We start from the raw sequence: 21,990 nt of genomic DNA, 5'->3' as shown, positions 1-21,990 counted from the left end.
TGTAGAGATCATTAATATAAAGTAGCCTACCTAGATAGGTGGTAATACTCCAGATGAGACACTTTCCTTCCTGCCTTCTGGCACATTTCAACTCTTTCAGTAATTTGAAAATATCCCACATTTGGGATTAGCATACTAGGTGTGAAGTGCTGTCCTGAAGTGCAGGGGGGAAAGGGCTCAACGCCCACCACCAAATTCATCCTCCATTCAGTCAGACTAGAAGAAGAAAGTAGAGAAGAGAGAGACTGGGTAAAGATGAGCTCTGCTGACAGCTTCCAGGGCAAAGATGCATTTTACCCATTTGTGTTCCCAGGCTGCAGCAATGGTGGCTGATCTCACATCCTACCAGGCCCTGAGGTGGCTAAAGGTATCTCTTTTGCTGATATTATTACATATATATCTTGTGTTCCTCCTGTGCACTGAATGAGCTATGAGTCCTGTTGAAAAAAAAAATCATTGTGGGAGATAGTGTTGCCTAGTGGTTAGGACATTGGACAAGGACTCAGGAGACCTGGGTCACTACCTTGCTCTTTGGTTTGGTGGGTGACCTTGGTCAAGCCACATCCCCTCTCTATGCCTCAGTCTCCCTATCTGTAAAATGGGGATGATAATACTCCCCTCGTTTATAAAACATGTTGAGCTCTATGGATAAAGAGCACTAGGTATTATTATATGAGCTAGGCATTCTTATAGCACCGTAGAAATGAAGGCTGGTTATATACATGAACTGGTGGGAAGGTAACTTAAAATTACCTTGTATGCATTATGAGACCATCTTTATTTACATGATAATATATTAGGCAACCTTAATTCTAGCATTTGCTAGCTTCTGAGTGCTTCACTTCGCACCGTAAATGATTTTCTTTAATCTTGGGAATTTGTATACATAATGTTCATATTTTTTTTTAAAAAACATGCCCCTCCTACTCCCATGCAGCATCAGGGTTGGAACTTTGAACCTTTATCATTCCAACACCTGCAGCTATCTCTTGAGCTGCAGGACTAACTAGCTAGTACTTGGAGAAGGCTGCTTTCACAGAGGAGAGGCTGGAACAGTCCTTGTATGCAGAACACAGGCTGAGCTCCCTCTGCCCACCTCTTATCTCCCCACTACCCTGGGAGGTGGGAAGCTCCTGCTCCACATGGTATCTAGAAATAGAGGATGGGCTTCTAGGGTCATATGCATGCTCTGGAGAGGGAGCCTGGTGCAGCCCAGCCCTCTTCCTTCCTGCTGACATTTCATTATAGCTGTACAGGCAGCTCCCACGTGTTTCCATTGTAGTATCTGCTGTTGCTACTTGGGCAGTAGCATAGACCCACCTTTAAAATGTTTGCATTCAGTTATTATTTTGGCAGCCTTCCAAATTTTTGTTATATGCAAATCACAGCAGGAAAATGGCAGTGTTAAAAGTTCATATCTCATATCTCAGCCAGACCCGAACAAAACTTCATGGGAGGGGGAGGGGGGAAGAAAAAAAATCTGTCTCTCTCTCTCTGTCTCTCTCTCTCTCTTGCACAAAAGGACTTTCTCTCTGCAGAATTTCAAAGGCTTTCTGCAAACTTTGGAGTGTGAGAGCACCTAGAAAAAAAGGTATCAGAAATCTGTTATAAGGGACCTGATAGAAAACCTGAATATAGTGGCTGCTACCAATTCAGACAATAAGTTTTTTATGTTTTGTTACAGAAGGGAAAACTGAGCAGAAGAGGTAAAGTAATCAGAGACAGTGCATGAGATGTAATCATTCAAATTATACTTTTTTTGTATCAAAATGCTTTGTGCCTAACATTGCTGAGCTATTCTCCAAGCAGTTTGATGCTCCTTGCATTAAGACACGCTCAGCATTTGGATCTTACGCCTAAGAAATAAGGACCCGTAACCTTAAATGGAATTTAGTAATTCAGTGACTATTTTGTTTTGGATATGATTGTTTGTAAATTGCCTGAATTGCAGCTTGTAATGATAAGCCTTGTATTTGGAGGAGATAATGGGTTGTGTGATTCAGCTAGCATCACGTCTGAGTAATTGAGGCTAGGGTTAACAGACAGCTTGATTGAAAACTAGTGGATTTTTTGCTTAGGCACTTTTGGAAATACAACTCCAAATATAGAGATTTATGAAGCAACCTTCCAGTTGTCATTTAAGCTCCATGTCACACCCATATTTAGTGTAACACCAGTGGAAATTTAATGGGAAGTTGTGTTCCTAAATCCCTTAGGCATTTTGAACATCTCTCCGCCCAGGACTCTCAGCAGGAAATTCAGATCAATGCATGGCCACATTCTCTACTGCTTTGCTCCTTGACTAGTCTTTGACACCTGCACAAAGTGGCTATGAAATGCTACTAACTCTGGATTCTTTATTCACTTACACTGATGGGAGCAAGTATGCACCCACTTTACAGGGGCATACATGACTACACAATGTGCAAGGCAGGGGGCAGTCAGCCTCAGGTGTCCAGAGGACCTGACCCACTCAAAGTTTTATGTCATTGAAGGGGTTACCTCATTCTTTTCAAATGTCCTATAAAAGCCCAATGAGCTACAATAAATAGAATTCCCCAAAAGCTTGAACAATTAATTGCATTGTTTGTTTCTGTTGGGTCTTTTAGGCCCAGTTGACCTTGGGCTGTTGATAAATGGCTCCTGCCTGGAAGGCAGACAGGGGAAAACAGAGAGACAAGGTGAGCGAGGTAATATCTTTTATTGGACCAACTTCTGTCGGTGAGAGAGACAAGCTTTCCTTCACCCACCTTGTCTCTGTCATATTCTGGGACCAACATGGCTACAACTGCACTGCATACAACAGGGGAAACAGGTTGTTTTAAGTTCTGGGCACAATTCATATTTACTTTCTCTGTATTGTACAGTACACAGCATCTGAGCGAACATTGGCAGAAGACGGCTGCTAGCAGCAGAGCATGCTACCTTTCCTCAGCGAGTTATTGCATTTCCTTTACTGAATCTATTTTCATCATTTGGTGGGTTGGTTTGAGCTTTACAGTGAACCTGCAGCATTTTGAATTTAAATGAGCAAACAATTTCCCATCCCATATGTGTTGCTCTGTAACAAAAACACAAATGATGTTTTCCAGAAAGAGATGGCCATTAGGCTGGGTGAGCTTTGCTGTTCCTGAACCCGTGCTGAACTTTGCAACTTCAGAATGACTCCACTCTTTCTGCCCTGGTTGTACTGTACAGCTGCCTGCTAGTTCGGGATTTCAAAAGTGGCCCTTCGTGATGTGGTTGCTCATTGGTTCAGATAATGCTCTAGGGGATTGTTAGGCTGACTGCAGTGCTTTCAGAATTTGAAAGGCCTCCTTGGGTCCACTGATGTGGTTACTTACTGAGACAGACAGAACATTCTCTGTGGTTTCCTTTCACAGCATCGTGCCCCACACAGTATTCACCTGTTGACTGATCCTGAACACTGGGGATATGAAATAGCAAAGAAATAAACCTTCCTTTTAATCTCATTTCCTTTCATATTGTTTCCCTTGTTGTATTGTTTTTGCCCAGCTAATGAAGTCTTGTGCTCACTGATTCTTTCCAGGGTTTTGTTTCTGTTCTTAATAATGCAAACAGATTTGTGAGTTTAAGAAACAGGGTGTACACCAATGGTGAAAGTTTAAACCCTTGAATGAGCACTTTTGTGTTTTCCATGCAAAGGAGAGGCTTCTCCGCTGAGGTCTCACTCTGTGTAAAGTAACGTGCTGTAACACTCCAATAATACATCTGTGATCTCATCTGGTAAAGTAAACAAGGGTAAGACTGGCTCAAATTCTCAATTATACAGTAAGAACATATGAATGAAACATTGGCAGGACCCTTTGCTAATTGCAGGAGGAATACCCTGTTTTCTGACTTGCTAACAGCAGAATTCCCAAATGGGTAGATCTGTTGGACAAGACAAGATATACCTGCGCTATCTACCTGGTTATGAAGAGAGCTAGTGCTACTGAAGAAGACTAGGAGGTAGCAGAGTGAACCTGGCCCACTTTTTGGGCAAAGTTTTGGAGGCTCTGTCATCTGCTGTTTTGTCCCTTGCACTTAGGATTTGATCCTGCAAGGTGTGGGGTGTCCTCAACTGCCAGTCAGAAGTCAGTGGCAGTTGGGAGTGCTCAGCACCTCTGCAGGGGTACCGGCACCTCAAAGAAACAGGCCTCCTGCCAGATCATTTTAGAATGGGAAAAGCCTTCCATCTTGTACCCTCCATTTCTGCCAGTGAGATGGCCGGTTCAGAGACACAAGCTGCTCTGGTATGCTGAGCAATGCATTATTTCAGCTTGTTGCTGGATTATTATGTGATAGCAGCACATAGCTCCATAGTTCTCCTGGCATTTCGGAGGTTAACGTGAGAAATTGGCCAGTGGACACAACCCAGCAACTTCTGCATCACATCCCTGGCAGAGAATCTGGATTCCATCGAAGTCCATAGGTGACTGCCTCGTGAGAATTTAGCTCCAAGTTCCTTATAGGGAGATCAGTTTAAAGGAATCAAATAACTCTCATATCTTGCTTTTGTTATTTACAGTGGCTGGGTTGTGTTTTGTTACTGTGGAGGGTCATTGAAGAGGTGATGTACTAGAGGTGCCAGGAAGTGTAGAGAGAGGATGCATTGTCTAGAAATACAAGATTTTGCTCTTTGCACTGTAAAACTCAAATTCATTTCTCTCCTCCTTTCTATTCTCTTCTATACAGGTTTTTATCCCTCCCTCATGACCATAATATCTGAGCGCCAGTACTGCAATAAGTGACTTAACTAATATCTGTCATGTGTGATTCATTCTTTTCCTCACTCTCTCTCTCTCTCTCTCAGGGGAGAATTGTGTGTGCAGTGTAGAGTTTTGTTTTGGTAGGACTCTTTTTCTTTTGTTAGTTTATACTAGAGAAGGCAGGTCAACGAAAAAGATGTGCACCTTGTTCTTGGAGTGGAAGGTGGTGAGATGTTCAATGGACCTTAGTTGCTGTGGAGTTCATATCACAGCCTCAGAGCAGCTCCTGAGAAGGTGCTGTCTCCTGCAGAGGTGAGCTTTTCCTTTGCTGCAGAAAGTTCGATTGTTCCAGAGGAGTTGGGCCTCATCATGGATCTGTAATTTGAGTTGGATTAGTATTGGTAGAGTGTAAAGACTGATACGATATGCTAATGTAACCCTCACACCTCTGGTGTGTGGTGTTCTTTCCCAGCTAGTGGCACTGAGACTACTTAGAGAGTCTGCTCTACAACCTTAGCTAACAGCCAGTTGGCTTTTAGCTCATGCTGTAGAGGCTCATGCACTAGGCTCCAGAGATCCCAGGTTTGATCCCGCCCACCGATGACCAGGGTCTGTCGGCGTTATAAGTGGGGGCTCATCCAGGATTTCAACTCGGAAGACTCTGAAGCTCGGGATGTGCTTCCTCAGCTAGGGGAAGTATGTAACCCCTACACCTCCAGGGTGTGGTGGTCTGTCCCATCGAGGGGCACCAAGACCACTTAGAGAGAGATAAAATGAGTCTACTCTACAGCCTTAGCTAACAGGCAGTTGGCTTTTAGCTCATGCTCTAGAGGCTCATGCACTAAGCTCCAGATGTCCCAGATTGGATTCCGCTTGCCAATAACCGGGGTCTGTTGGTGTTACACTAACTCTTTCTTTTGATTTCATGATTTTCTCATAATAGCACATGGAGACATCTGGGATAGGAGATGCTAGCCAACTTGAGAAGACTACAACAGCTCCAGAGGAGGAAGGAGAACCGGCTGCTCTGCAACAAGGGGACTAATTCTTCACTATCTTAGGCAGTAGATAGTGCTCCACCCCCTGCTCACATCTTCCATCCTTTGAGGTCAAGAAATCAGTGTGCTGTACTGGCTTTAAATGGAGAGAAGCAGATCCCAATGGCTGGGGAAGAGGAGCCACCCAGTCACCAAGGCTAGGAGGCTTATGACTCGCACCCTCACGGAGAGGTTTCAGAGTAGCAGCCATGTTAGTCTGTATCCGCAAAAAGAAAAGGAGTACTTGTGGCACCTTAGAGACTAACAAATTTATTTGAGCATAAGCTTTTGTGAGCTACAAATTTTTCTATACTTATATGTGGGCTTTTGTCACCTGCCTCCTTTGAACCAAGTCTAAAGCCTCCTCCGTCCCACTAGGGTTGGTGAATTGGTGTCAGAAGATGCTCTTCCCTTCTTTTGCAGGTGGACTCCATCTCTTCTCAACTGTTCTCTTTCCCAGAACACGATCTCATGGTTGAGAAAGACAAAGCCAACACTATCTGAGCAGCAATGCATTCATCTCCAGGATTTGTCTGTCCCTGCCTGGGCCCTTAACCTCAACCAGCAGGCTGGACGATACCACCACCTGCACTCTGGCTCTTTCACCCTCACTTCCAGAGGCCTGTAAGTCACTGCTGATCTGTTCAGGATCATACCTGGCAGTATCATTAGTGCCCAGATGGATGAGCAGCATAGGATGGTGGTCAGAAGGATGGATGGGCCTTGGCAACCTTTCGATAATGTGTTGGATGCAGGCTCCTGGCAGGCAGCACTCATCTTGGGATGTCAGATCAGTTTGCAGATGGATGAATCTTGATTGGGACAAGTCACCACCACCCTTCATCTCCTCTCCTTGAGGGTAAAAAGAAAAGGAGTACTTGTGGCACCTTAGAGACTAACAAATTGACCTTGACAAAACTTGCCTGGAAGTTAGGGGGCAGAGAATGCAAAATTACAATAGGGTAATAGGAGCAACAAGAGGAAAAATAGTGCAGGAATCTGCTCAACATCTTAGTGAAAGGTGGTGAGATATTTTGCTTGAATCTAATATAGTTCAAGTCAGTGGTTCTTAACCAGGTACCACGTACCTCTCAGAGTACGCAGAGGTCTTCCATAGGTACTTCAACTCATCTAGATATTTGCCTAGTTTTTCAACAGGCTACATAAAAAGCACTAGCAAAGTCAATACATATTAAAGTTTCATACAGACAATGACTTTATATGCTCTGTATACTATATGCTGAAATGTAACTACAATATTTATATTCTAATTGATTTATTTTATAATTATATGGTAAAAATGAGAAATTAAGCCATTTTTTAGTAACAGTATGCTGTGACACTTTTGTATTTTTATGTTTGATTTTGTAAGCAAGTCTTTTTAAGTGTGGTGCAACTTGGGGGCACTCAAGACAAATCAGACTCCTGAAAGGGGTGCAGTAGTCTGGAAAGGTTGAGAGCCACTGGTTTAAGTTATGCACTACTAAGCGCTTCATCTTTATTTTTCTTGTAACCATATTTGACTTTTATTCCTTGTATTACTTATATTCATTTAAAATCTATCTCTTAGTTGTTTATAAACTTGTTATTTACTGTTTTATCTAATCCAGAGTGTTTAAGCTGAAGTGTCTAGGTAACACTTTAAGACAATAAAATGGCATATTATTCCCTTAAAGTAATAGTGGACTTAATGTATTTGTACTGTCCAGGAGAGCACTGGTAAGTATAGAACATACATTTCTGGGGGAAAATCTGTGACTGGGAGTGTACTGAGGTCACTTGCAGAATAACCAAGGCCAGTGAGAAGCAGAGTGTAGCTGGAAGTCTGCAGTTACACATAGGCGTGTGTGGCTTGCCAGGTGTGGCTTGCATGCTGGAAGGCTGTTTGTGAGTAGTCCAGGTGGGAGCTACTTCAGCAAGGCTATTGTAAGGCACCCATGAGCAGGGGTGACACAGTTCCCCACTGGTCTGAATTGTACCCCATTATCTCAAAACACAACCACCAGCTCTAACACATTAGGAGACAGCAACACCCACTAGAGCTCCGTTACCCTTAATGAGGCGCTCCTTGGCACAGCAAAGAGTGTCTGGCAAACTCCTGCTACCATTCATTCAACTTGCAAATGGGCAGACAAAAAATATTATGTTCCCCCCAAGGATTCCGCTTTTTATTCTCTCACCCACCACCTAATTCTCTCATCATTGCAGAGGGCCAGTTATTAGCCAGGATATCTTTTCAAGAGTCCTTGGATACCACAGACACTGCTGTTAGGTCCATTGCAATACTGGTAGTTATTCACAGTGCATCATGGCTCCAGCTTTTGGGATTCCTGAGAGAGCTTCAGAACACCATTGAGGACCGCCCCTTTGATGATCAAAGGTTGTTCTCAGAAACCATGGACAAGTCTCTTCACACACTAAAAGACTCCAAGGCCCTGTTAAGATCTCTGGTTATATATACTCCTATGAATAAAAGATGATTAGTAGGCCACAAATTGCCCAGATGTCACTCTGCTCAGATTTCCAGGTTTCATGGATCCACTGAACCCCCTAGGAAGAGACATAAGTTCCAGAGAAAGAGGCTTGCTCATCCTCTTTCCATGAGCATCTAATCATCATTGAAGCAACAGTTTTGATGGGTCAGTTGAGGGCTCAAATTCTCCCATGTCTCCAGTTCAGCAGCTATAACCCTTGGCCCACCTCCCCCTTTTGAAGACTGCCTTTCTCATTTCTAATGTGCTTGCAGGCAGATCACTACAGACAAATGGGTCAGAGAGGTCATAAAATTGGGCTACACCATCCACTTTATGTCCCTCCCTCCCTTCCATCTCCCTTCCCCATCCTTCTTCAGGGACCCATCTCCTGAGCTTTTACTGAGGCAAGAAATAGACTTTCCTTTTCAATTAGGAGTGATAGAACTGATCACAGCTCCTCACTGAGGAAAGGGGTTCTATCAGAGTTATTTCCTTGTGCCAAAGAAGGACAGAGGGTGGGGACCAACTTTTGGATTAAGACTACTGAACAAATTCACAAAAGCTCAGAAGTTCAGGATGGCGCCTGGCAACTATAATCCCTTCACTAGAGGCAGGCAGTTGCTTTTCAGCCCTTGACTTACAAGACACCTATTTCCATATAGCAACACATCCAACTCACAGAAAATACCTATACTTTACTATAGGCCAAGAACATTTTCAATACCAAACACTTTCCATCAGCCTCTCCTCAACTCCAAGGGTGTTCTCAAAGGTCCTAGCAGTAGTGGTTGCTTACCCTGACTGGGAGGTGATTTTAGTCTTCCCATACCTCAGCCACTGGTTGTTCAAGGATCTATGTTACGAAGCAATACAGTCATCCACTTAAATGGCCCTTTCTCTTTTCCAGGAAATGGGTCTTCAGCGTAGCACAATGTAAGAAAATCCAAGTTAAAACCTGTACAGAGAATACAGTTTATAGGAGCGCACTTGAACTCTGACAGCCAGAGTCTACCTTCCCATGGGCAAATTCATAACTTTATCAGATCTAGTCAGGTCCATTCAAGGGAGTCCTTGAACCTCAGTAAGGAACCATCTACAGTTACTGGGTCATATGGCAGGTTGCACCTTCATGACCAAGCATGCAAGAGCATGCCTCCGTTGCTTCTGGGACTAGCTCAGAACAATCTATTCACCAATCAGACAGACTGGACAAGCAAGTTGCAGTTTCCCTTCCTGTAAAGAACTCTCTAGATTGGTGGAATAATCAACTCAGTGTTGGTTCAGGCATTCCTTTCATTTGCCCATCTCCAACAATAACCGTGACAATGGATGCATCCCTGTTGGGAAGGGGTGTTCACCTCAATACTTTCGCCGCTCTGAGCAGATAGTCACCTCAGGGAACCACATCAATCTGTTGGAACCAGGCGCAGTCAGGAATGCTCGTCTTCATTTCCTGCCCTTGATGAGGGCCAAATCAATCAGCAGCATTGTGAACAATGTGGCCTGCATGAAACAAACAAGGAGGAGCAAGATCCCCCTTCCTGAGTGCCAAAGCAGTAAAGTTATGGAACTGGTGTTGAGCCCCTCAGCTCCAAATTTCAGCTGTCCACCTCCCCGGTGTTCAGAATAATACAGCTAATACTCTCAGCTGGCAATTCCCCCAGGACTATGAATGCAAACTGGACTCTCAAATTCTCCATGGTATATTCCAAAATTGGGGACTTCCAAAGGTGGACCTCTTCACTACCTACAGGAACAAAAAGTGTCTGTTTTGCTCAAGAACTGGGTCAACACTCTCCGAGAGATGTCTGTGATGGGTTGGATCACAGAACTCCCCTGGGGGCTGCCAACTGATGTGCCAGGACTACTTCTGCCCCTGCTTTCCCTGCCAACTTGGGACTCCAGAGTTAGCCAAACCCTGCCTGGATGTGCCAGACACTCTTGCCAGCCACAAACACAGACCCAGGTCTGAACCATGTCCCACAAACTTAATTGAAAGCAGTTTAAGACGTGTCTTTAACACTCAGATGCCCAACACCCAATGGGGTCCAAACCCCAAACAAATCCGTTTTACCCAGTATAAAGTTTATACAGGGTAAACTCATAAATTGTTCACCTTCTATAACACTGATAGAGAGATATGCACAGCTGTTCACCCCCCCCCCCCCGGGTATAAATGCATACTCTAGGTTAATTAATAAGTAAAAAGTGATTTTATTAAATACAGAAAGTAGGATTTAAGTGGTCTAAATAGTAACAGACAGAACATTGGAAAGGTCATGATTCACTGAATGTGCTTATCCAATTTGTTTGCATGTATCATTTCTGTATCTGAAGCTAGGAATATTGACCATGTATCTGTATTTCAAATGTATTACTTTGGGTAACACCCACAACTAGCCCTTCAGGTACAACAATGAAAAAGTCAGACAGGGCTGATGGCCCATCAGCAGAGACCCAATGGACTGTGAAAGAGCTTAGTCTTCCTGTGGACGCTCTAAACAGCCTGCGAGTAATGGCTACTACGACCATGCAGCAACATGTGACTGAGTCACCTGGTACCGGACCCCACCTTGGAATGTCAGTGTTTTTCCACTGGACAACAAAGTGTTCCCGTCATACACAAAAGCTATATAAGGCAGGGCAGTGACATTGTTGTGGTTCTTCTCTGCCTCCCTGCCCAGAGAGACACTGGGAAACACCTAGAAACAAGAACTGAACTGCGGGGAGAAGAGTTGAGCCCAGGCTAGATGGGTGTCCAGCCTGTGAGTGAAAATACTTGAAGTTTCAAACTGCAGGCCAGTGCAGCTGGCTTTCAAGAATCTTTGTAATCTGCCTGAAACAACATTTAGGGTGAGAAGTTACTATTTGTACCAATTTCCTTAGTGTATTAAGTTTTATTTGCTCAGTGATTTGCTTTGTTCTGTTTGCTATCCTTTATAATCACTTAAAATCTGCCTTTTACAGTTAATAATTTTTTTGGTTTATTATTAAACCCACTTTGTGCAATTTCTGATGGGGAAAGGGGGGACGACAAGAAGTTGTGCATATCTCTCTTCACACTGAGGGAGAGGGTGAATTTTCATGAGCTTGCATTGTGCAGATCTTTCTATACAGCACAAGAGAGTATTATTTTGGGTTTATTCCCCAAAAGGGGTGTGCACGTGAGTGCTGGGTGAATCCATGCACACAGATCTGACTTCGGTCTGTGTCTGCAGCTGGGTGTGGCCCTACCTGTGTGTGTGTGCTGCAAGAGGCCGGAGAGCCTAATTCAGCAAACAGGGAGAGGGAATTCAGGCTGGTGAAGCAGGAGGGGCTCAGTGAAACCACAGTACATCAGGTGGCATCCCAGAAGAGGGGGGGTCCAACCTGTCACAACCTAGACTGTTTGTTTTTATCCCAAACAATTCAAGGGGGTACACAATCTCTGCCTAGAGACTTTCTATGGCTCTCTGTGTGTATTGCCATTTGTTACAATGCTGCTGGCCCTTTTGGGGGGGAAAATGAGTGATAGCACATTCTACCAGATCACTGGCAACGTCCACAACATTACTCAAAAACATTCCAGTATCTGAGATATGTGATGCCACACATGGGCTTCAGTACATACATTTGCTAAGCACTGTGCCTTGATCCATGTCTCCAGATGCAACACTTGGTAATGCAGTTCTATCTTCAGTTCTGGATTGAATTCTGAAGCTCTCTCCTCCCTGTTGGGCTATTACTTGGGAGTCACCCGAAGTGTCCCATAGGGACATTACTCGAGGAAGAGGTTATTCACCCTGTGAAGTAACTGTGGTTCTTCAAGATGTGTGCCCCTGTAGGGCCTCCACTATTCACCCTCCTTTCCCCCTGCTTTGGGCTTGTCTCCATGGTTGTTGAACTGGAGAAGATACTGAGGGTGGTTTGCAAGCACAGCCCTATATAGCCTCAGTGCATGGCACAAGGATCTATAGGCCATGTGTGAGTGCTGAACGGACACTGCTAAGGGGAAATCTCTGATCAAGGGCTTGAGAGGTACATATGCACCTAAAGTAGAGCACCCATAGGGGGACACAACTTGAAGAACTGGATGAGTAACCTCTTCTTTAGATGAAATTACTATAAGATGGGTGCACAACTGCTTGAAAAAAACATACTCAGCGTAGTTATCAGTGATTCACTTTCAAACAAGGAAGACATATCTACTGGATTCTCCCAGGGGTCAGTCCTGGGTCCGGTATAATTTAGCATTTTCATTAATGACTTAGTTAATGGAGTGGAGAGGATGATTATAAAATTTATGGATAACACGAAGGTGGGAGGGATTGCCAGTACTTTGGAGGACAGGATTTCGGTTAAAAAAGAACCTTGACAAATTGGAGAATTGGACTGAAATCAACAAGGTGAAATCAACAAAAACAAGTGCAAAGTGCTACACTTAGGAAGGAAAAATCAAATGCCCAAAATGGGAATTGACTGGCTAGGCAGTAATACTGCAGAAAAGGATCTGGGGGTTATAGTGAATCACAAATTGAATATGAGCCAAGACTATGATGCAGTTCCAGAAAAGGCTAATATCATTCTGGTGTGTATTGAAACATATGGGAGATAACTGTTCCACTGTACTCGGCACTAGTGAGGTCTCAGCTGGAGTACTATGTCCAGTTTTGGGCACCACAGTTTTTAAGAAAGATGTGGACAAATTGAAGAGAGATCAGAGGAGAGCAACAAAAGTGCTAAAAGATTTAGAAAACCTGACTTATGAGGCAAGGTTAAAAAAACTGTTAGTCTTGAGAAAAGAAAACTGGGGGGCGGGATCTGATATCAGTCTTCAAATATGTTAAGGCCTGTTATAAATAGGATGTTGATCAATTCTTCTGCATGTCCACTGAAGGTAGACAAGAATTGAGAGGCTTAATTTATAGCAATGGGGATTTAGGTTAAATATTAGGAAAAGCTCTCTACCTGTAAGGATAGTTATGCTCTGGAATAGGTTACCAGGCTGTGGAATCTCCATCATTGGAGGTTTTTAAGAACAGGTTAGCCAAACACCTGTCAGGGATGGTCTAAGTATTTTTGGTTCTCAGGATGGGGGGATGGATTAGATGACTTCTTGAGGTCCCTTTCAGCCCTACATTTCTCTGATTATATATGCTTAGTTAATATAGTTTTAGAAGAACACCAGGGATATTAGACTGTGGTATGGGAATTTCACAGATATCAAGATGGTGAAGGAAGGATGGCTAGGCACAAGCTAAAGAGTCTTCTCCAAAAAGGTGTCTTCCTTTCAGCACTATGGTTTGCTGGATGACCATGAACAAGAACAGAGTTTTTAAGGGGCACAAGTTAACAGCTCTGTTTGTGTCTGAAGCCTGCTTCTCCCCTTTCGTGGCCTCCATGGCAGCATCCTCATCAGAGGAACTGAGGACAAGGATTGGCAGCAGCATCAGAACTGTTGCCTGCATGGCCTTCCACTGAGCTTCTAACACCTATAAGTTCCTCTCTGATTGCATCTTGGTTTTGGTTAGGTTTTCTAAACTGAAGACAAGTTTGATCAGCTGGTCTCTGCGGTTTTGTAAACAGCCTGGTGGAGAGGTGGTCAATGCTGAAGAATCTAAGGTGATTGCTTAGTGATGCTCCCTAAAGGGGACCAAGTTCTAGACCTACTCTTTGGGCCCTTGAAGCCCGACGGACTCCTTGTTTGACCCACTCAAATGCCATTGCTAATCTTACTTCAATTTGTAAGAAATATTCTCATCCCTTTCCATTTGGGAGATGACATTTAAAATAGAGTATAAACCAACCAACCAGTAGGGTTGAAAGTCTGTCATGGTAGTTTTCCCTGAAAACCTTTGGTTATTCATGACCCCTTTCACCCTACAACCACTGAGGGCCCCTTATTGCGACCCAGGAATCCTATGAACATGGGTCACCTAATCCATCTGTGGCTTTGAGGGTACCAACCGGGTTTCTGCTGGCAGTTCTTGCCACAGGTTTTACAATGTGGATTAAGATATATAACCCCAAATTGCAACACCATCTCTGCCTATAGCTGGGGCAATTTACTTAAGGAATAAGTAGGATTGGAAGGATTAGCTTTTAATCAGTAAAGGTCAGTAAACATGAATTTCATCATACACAGAAACTGATGAAGAAATTATTTCCTGCAATGAAAATCAGAATTTACATATAGGCAAAGTAAGAAAAATGCTGCTTGAGAATTTATTAGTCAAACTCCAGTAATCTAGACTTTTGAATTAGGCTTGTTAAAAAAGGACTATCAAATGAATAGTAAAGACAGGTATGATTTGATTTAAGGCTATTTACTTCATATATTTTGACAATTTGTGGTTTAATGATTTACAAAGTTTTAACTTTTTGAATTACAACATCTATTGTCATTAAATAAACTGTCGGACCCCTCCCCATAATTTCCCAACTATGAACATTTTAATTGAGAGAAAATAATTTTAAAAATGCTTAAAAATAAACATTGGTCTTATCCATCAAAATTATAAAAAAATTCAGATTCCGCCACAGCTAATAATAAGGCATGTCAGGGAGGGAATAATAGTATAATTTACTTATGCCCACTACATTCACAGAAATTAGGCTGAATTCCAGCCACCCTCAGTGACATTATTCTGTCCCTGCTTGCACCTTGAGGTGCCTTATCACAATTGCAAAATACTTTTCCCCAAAAGAAAATAGCATCAGCCTTATTAAAAAATATTTTCCAGTTTAGTTTTTCTGTTGTTGTACTAAAAATGGCACCACTGAGATGAATACTAAACCAGAATATGATTTTTTTTTAAAACTAGTGCTGACAAAACTATGTGAAGGCATAACCACAAAACACAGCTGGTTTTTCTTGACGCTCCCTGCTCTGTGGGGGGCATAGTGATTGATTGTATCAGAAAGGAGAAAGATGGTTAAATGGAGGTTCCTTCCGCATTATAAAGTAATGGTTTAGATGTATTTTCTGGAACAATTTTCCTCCACTCCCAGCTTTCATGAAGGGAGACAGGCCAACAAGAAAACAGAAAGGCTTACAATTAACACCATATTTTGTAACAGCCATTATTTGGCATGATCTAATCTGGCAGTAAAACAACATCTGAACAGTGGTTCTCCTAATTGCTATAACATCAGGAGATTCTTTAGTTGACAGAGAGACATTGTATCACAGTGTAAAGAAGTTAACTAGCATTGGTTTCAGGCTGTGTGATACCAGGACATTCCTTAAGCTAATATTTCCTGACAAAGTTTCCAAATGTGCAAATATAAAGCAGTTGTGTTGGTACTGGTAGCAGATAATAATAAAAAAAAAGGGACACCAGAAATTATCAGAAATCTGGAAAATACAGTATGTGGTACCCTCCCGGCCAGCCTTGGTTTGCCTCAGAAATGCTTTGATGACTCTTTGTGCTTCCAGCAAGCATTTAATGTACCAAATCCCACTCAGTTTTCATCATTTTTAATGGTGAAGGAATCTGTCTTTTGAATTGCTAACTTTTCATTGGCTGTGTCTTCTGAAGTGGTTATGGCTGTCTGCCCACACATTTTCCCCCTAAACTGAAGTCTGTAGCTACAGCAATGAGTGGTAAACTTGGTATATACATATACAACAGATGACATCTTTCTTAGTCACAGAGTACTCACCCCACCTAATACATCTTGGCTCTGGGTAGGACAGAAAAAAATTTAAGAAAGTTCAAGTACCTCTCACTGGCCTAAATTACTTGGAAAGTTTGCTTCTGGGTCCCACTTTGCAAATTCAGAGCAGTGTTGTGAACTAGATTAGATTAAGCTACTCTTGTCTTTAAAAAAAAGTTGACATTTCTTGGGAAAATCCTCAGCTAGAAAGCAGATCAGCCTGACCTGAGTTTGTTAAACTCCAGTCCAAATGCACAAAGAACTACACTAATAATACACTTCACCGTGTATGTCAAATGGTTCTGCTATGGATTACAGGCTCAAAGGAAACACAAGCATGAATGCAAATTTATCTTTCGGCTTGGAACCTTGAAATGTCCCTGTTTTAATAATGTTCTAAAAAAAAATCAAAACACTGAATGTTTCCCAGCACAGCTATAAATAGAAATTAGGCACTTGTGTTGTATTATGCTCAGAGCTCAGCTGCAAGGGGACATTGTGCATGCAGTGAAAAAGTCCAATCATGATGCTAAGATTTTACTCATTGTATCTCAAAACCATTACAATTTTTGGTAACAAGCAGCTGTTGTTTTCTCCTTTGTGTTTTCCACACAGTTATTTTGTTCCAGTGTGGATTGTTTATTTTTCTTTTTTCTGGTGGGAGGTGGGGATGTTGTTTTTTTTGTAATTGGAGGTTTTAGAATGTTGTCTGTATTTATCAGGTTCTTTTGGGGAAAAGATATAAAGAGCTTCCTATATTTAGAAGAGCTTTTTGCTGCTCAGTGAATCTTCATGGAGGGAAATACAGTATGCTATGAATACTGTTTTGAACAGGGCTTGGGGATGAGGAAGAGGAGCATAAGCAACATCATGACACGGCACAAGCAAGAAAAATGAAAGGTGTCTGACATAGCTTCACAATCTCTCCCATCAGACCAGAGGTGGAGACAACTCAAGGCCTAGGTCCCCCTCACGCAGCTGGAGTCTGCCCAGAGTGGAACCAATCTACTATGGACAATAGCCATGTTAGAGGTTTGCTCCTGACCTACATCAGATTAATTCAATATAAATACCAATCTGAGCCTGAACTTTAGAATCCCTAGAAAATACTTTATTCTAGAAGATTATTATTATGCATTTGTGCTACAGCAGCACCTAGAGGCCCCAACAGAGATCAGGGACCCAGTGCTAAACTCTGTATGAACATAGTAAAACAGAGTCCCTACACCCCAAGAGATTACAACATAAACAGATAGATTAAGGGCAAACAGAGGTGAAGTAATTTACCCAAGATCATACAGCAGAACTGGGACTACAATCATGGTTTCCTATCTACAGGGCCAAGCTACCACATCAAAGTATGCTCTGGATTCTTGAACAAGATCCTCGTGTGTATTGACTATACTGATACAGATCTGTATATACCCATGAATCAGCCCTGCCCTCTTTATGCATGCCTACACAAAACAGATAGCTCCATTCTTGTGAGAACCACTTCAAAGCTATATTCACAACCACTCATGGAAAGTGTGACATCTCTGAACATGTGTGAAAGAAAGCTAGTTTCATTGGCTGTAAAGGTGACTGGGAGTCAGATTATGGCTGGCCTCCATGCAATGACTGGCCACAACTGCCGTCCCTGTGCTCAGAGTGCAAGCCAGGGCAAAAGGGATAAGTAGGTTATCTTTCTCCCTCTGGGCTGGTGACTAAAGCTGACTGGCATAGAAGACAGCACATTCTGAGCTCCTTTGGAGGGGTTATCCATGGTCACTGTTCCACTGCAAGCCAGACATCTCTGGGAAGTTTTATGCCTAGCTGGCTATGACTACTCTGCAATTAAAGAAACACAGCTGGCCTGGGTCAGCTGACTTGGCTCACGGCTCTTGGGCTAAGGTGCTGTTTAACTGCAGTGTAGATGTTTGGGCTCAGGGATCCTCCCCACTTTTGGGGTCCCTGAGCTCAGGCTCCAGTTCAAGCCTGTGCGTCTACACTGCAATTAAACAGCCCATTAGCCTGAGCCCCGCAAACCAGAGTCAGCTGACCTGGGCCCGCGGCAGGTTTTTAACTTCAGGGTAGACATACCTTCTTCACGATATGGCAGTGTCCGTGTATGATACACTCCTATATAATGAGACTCTATATATGGTTAGTTCCAGTTGTTTCCATGGATAGTGCAAATTGTGCCTCTAGTTTTAGTGACTTTCTGCTCACAGCCTGTATCCTCTGCCCAGCACTGCCCTGCATAACAGGGATGAGTGCTGGGGGACTGCAGAGGGAATCCTCCCTCAGGTCACACAGTGGAAGCAGTGTTGCTCCCTGACCCTTACTTTGCCTAGAAAGACCAGAGGATGGGCACAGGGATGATCCTCTGACCCCTCTTCTGCCTGTTCCTAAATCCCCACTCAGATCCAACAGTGCCTAGTTGATAGCCCATAGTGATTCCAAGCTGAGACCCACATAACACAGAGGGTATGCATGCCCCAAGTGGCCTCTCCAAATCGATCTTATGGAGAAGAATTGTATCCATTCAACTCTCTGTGTACAGCCCTCAGCAACTGCTGATGTCGTGGCTGGATCGACTTGTGTCACAGGCCACATTTTCACAATGTGAGCTCTATTTGTGTGTGAACAATATTCGAGTACTATTGTTTGTGCTTGCAGCAGAGAGGGTAGCACAGTAAACGGGTTTGGCTTATGTAAATTTTACTACTTTGTGTGCTCAACAGGACAGAGTGAAAAAATGCCTGCAAAGGTGAGACCCCTTTGAGTAGTTGGCTCTCCAGACTCTCCAGCATGCATCCTCAGCTTCCACTGACTTCCAGGTGAACCATTCAAATACAAAACTTGGCCTAAGCTTTTTTTAGAGCAGCTTGCTTCATGACATAAGCTGGAAAGGAATAAGGGAGCATATTCTGCTGTGGCATACATGTACATAACTCCCATCCTCGATGTGGAAAAATTCATGTGTGTTCAAACAGAAACATGGAGTTTTAGTTTCACTCAGCACCTTTGCACACTTGCCATGTGGTACTTGATTCATTTATCTTTCCTTCCTAAAGGCTGTTTGTTGCATGCCTTCCTAATTAGGCAGATGATGGTTCGTAATCAGTAGTGCAAGAACACATCCATGAAGAAAGTGAGGAGGGATGGAAATCGCTACCATTTGACCATAGATGCACTTCCTTTGGTCTTTTAAAAATATATGACCCTCCATTTAAAAGCCCTGATTTTTCTTTGCCGTTTTATCTGTTGCTGTTGCATTCTTCCTTTGTGAAATGGAAGGAACTGATGTAATTGTTCTAAATCTAGTACAATGAAGTGCTGTAGAATCACTGCCAACAGTGTATTTCCTGCCAGTGTCTGCTCCTCCAATGAGTTTAATTATGAGCAATTGTTTGGAGTGCGCTGTGAAGAAATATTAGAGAATGGAAAAAAGAACATACTTCAGGCCTTTATTTTTCAACTGATTCATGGTTTGGCAGGAACCATTAACTAGATTTTATGCTTTACAACACTGTAATAGTATCACTGTGGATCAACCTTCCCATATAAGCACATAGAGCACAAATCCACCATTTATTGTGACAAGGTTCTAATCAAGGCATTTGAAAAATGCTGAGATAATATCAGCCATTGACTATATTTTTGTGCTAATCATGTGCATGTTCTTATCCAAGGGATCTAAGTCAGCCATTTAAAACTGGCCATTGTTAACGCCTCTGCTATTTAGCTCTCATGTCAAACTTTAGTGATGATTTTTCTATTGTTTGACACATATCTCACTTCTTGCAGCTACATACCTCAAGAATTAATAATACAGTGTTACTTTGTAATCCTAGGCCAGTTTATTATTTTTGACTATATAAGCTTAGTGCAAATGGTACTTTCCTGACTATGCAGCACAGCTCTCCTCCACATTTTTGGATGCAGACCACTTAAAGCACCAGCTGGATTGCTCAAGGAGTGGATGCTGAGATACAGAACCCTTCACTGCGAGTTGAGTGGTTTGATTGCAGACCAGGTAGAGACGAGAAGTGGTTACTCTGCTAGTCCAGCACTAAACACGTCCCTGGTCTTACTCCAGCTCCCTAATGGACAAGATTCCACAGGACGAACACCATTATTTGGCACCCTTGTTGGCAGTGTCAGGATAGCTGTTAAGCACTGAAGAAAAAAGCCTCCCTTCTAGAGATGGTGTGCTTCTAATAATGATGGGACAGTGTCAGAAGCTTATCTAGCCACAAAGTATGCTCTGGTGCTGTCAAGGACTCGGTGCTGTCCTTCTTCTGTGAAAAGAGGAGGTTAGTTTCCAGGGTTGTCAGTCTGCGATATTACATGCGCTCACACACTGGGGAAAACAGTTCTGGAACACAGAAAACACATTCTTTTAATAGCTTTAGTCCTGCAGCAGGTGTTAGTTTTCATACACTGATGCCTACATGTGATGTATAACATGCTACTGCTGCATGCCCCATCAGTATCCTGACCCAGTCAGGAGGCTGTTGCATCAGAAGACAAGTCCATTTGTGTTAAAATTTGCTAGTGAAAAATGTTCCTTTTCCACTCTCAACAAGCACCTTTGTGTTTGCTGTGATCTGAATTAATTTTGGGGAATCTAATACATCCCTACTTCCACCAGACAGAGTTGACTAAGGACAATGAAATTACATGTCTCCTCTTGCCCTGGATAAAGAAGCCATCTCCTTGTTGCTCCATGTGGCATTTTTAAAAGAGAACCTCCAGCTGAAGTTGCTGTGTAGTGTTGTTGGGTGTGTTTTTTTCCCCCTCCCACAGAGATAGCCTTAACTAGCAAAGTTCAGAAATGGATCCACATTCAAACTTTTACAGGGTTTGGGGGTATTCAGTTCTGTGGTGATAGTTTGCTCCATGGCAGTTACTAATGTGAAGTTTTGAACTTGTACAGATTTAAGGGATGGTCAGCTCTGGAGTTTTGGACCTATCTTTAGTTCTTGATTTTTTATATACCCATGCAAATATCTGTGTTTGCAATCTACTTTAACCTGGAGGAGCTATAATGTAAGCATCTTACAAGGAGATGAGGTCACATCTCTCATGGTCATGTGGCATAGCTTTAGCTCTTTAATACTGAGCAGAAGAGTCAGCATCCATGATCAACTCATGTTGAGTATAATATTGTTTATAGCTAAATAATTGGTAACTGCAGGGCTTTTAACTGCAGAGCTGCTTTATTTTTATACAGCCCTTTGCTAATAACATACTGGCTGCAAATGTCAATGTAGGACAGAGAGCTTGTTTGTGGTAGAAGAGTAATTTCACCGCTGGAGAAAGAGGAGAAAGCTTTCTCTTTCTGTAACATTGCTGCAGAAAGTGAAGAATTTCTGAAGTGGCTTTGGAAAACTAAGCCATAGCATTAGACATGCTCTTGGGAAATTAAGCAGCAAATCAGAGAAGTAAGACCAGGAGGGCAATAGAAACCAAGGTAGGCAGGCTAGAGGTTCTCTCGCAGCTATGACTGGAGTTGCAAGGTCAGAGGGGAGAGGCTAAACATGCACTATTTGGAAGACAGGTTAATGGAGTAGCACCATGACAAACCTTCCATGGGGGGTCCAGTGAAACAACCAATCAGCAGTGGGAGAGCCACATAATCAACAGCAGTGCAAATACATTGCATTTTGACAACAGCTAACTAATTTAATAACCAATAAATGTTGCTGTTTTTAGAGCTGCTTTTCATGTATTTTATGACATGTCAATCATGGTTGGCCTCCTTTCATCTGTGAGAGATGGTGGGAATTGCAGCCTATGATGTAGATGATTTGCAATGTCTCATGTGACTGAATAGTCCAATCCGAGATTTGCATGATCTTTGGCAGTTATTGCAAATGTATGTATCTTGGTTCGGAGCTGCTTGCTTCCTACAAGCTCTTTTCTCTTCAAGATATCAGAGCCAGCTCTTGTCAAGGACTTTGATGTCCTGATGGAGATGATGGTGCCACTTGTTACGATCACTTGCCAAGATTTCCCATTGGTCAGGATCAATTCCAAATTCCTTCGTATCTCACTTGCATGTGTCTTTATAGCAAAGCTTGGGACATTTTGTTGTTCTTGTTCCCTCTGATAGCTCCCCATGTAGCATGTCCTTGGGTA

This window comes from Chelonia mydas, chromosome 3, assembly GCF_015237465.2.
Source record: "Chelonia mydas isolate rCheMyd1 chromosome 3, rCheMyd1.pri.v2, whole genome shotgun sequence".
In the NCBI taxonomy this organism is placed as follows: domain Eukaryota; kingdom Metazoa; phylum Chordata; order Testudines; family Cheloniidae; genus Chelonia; species Chelonia mydas.
Note: the sequence above shows the minus strand (reverse complement) of the source record.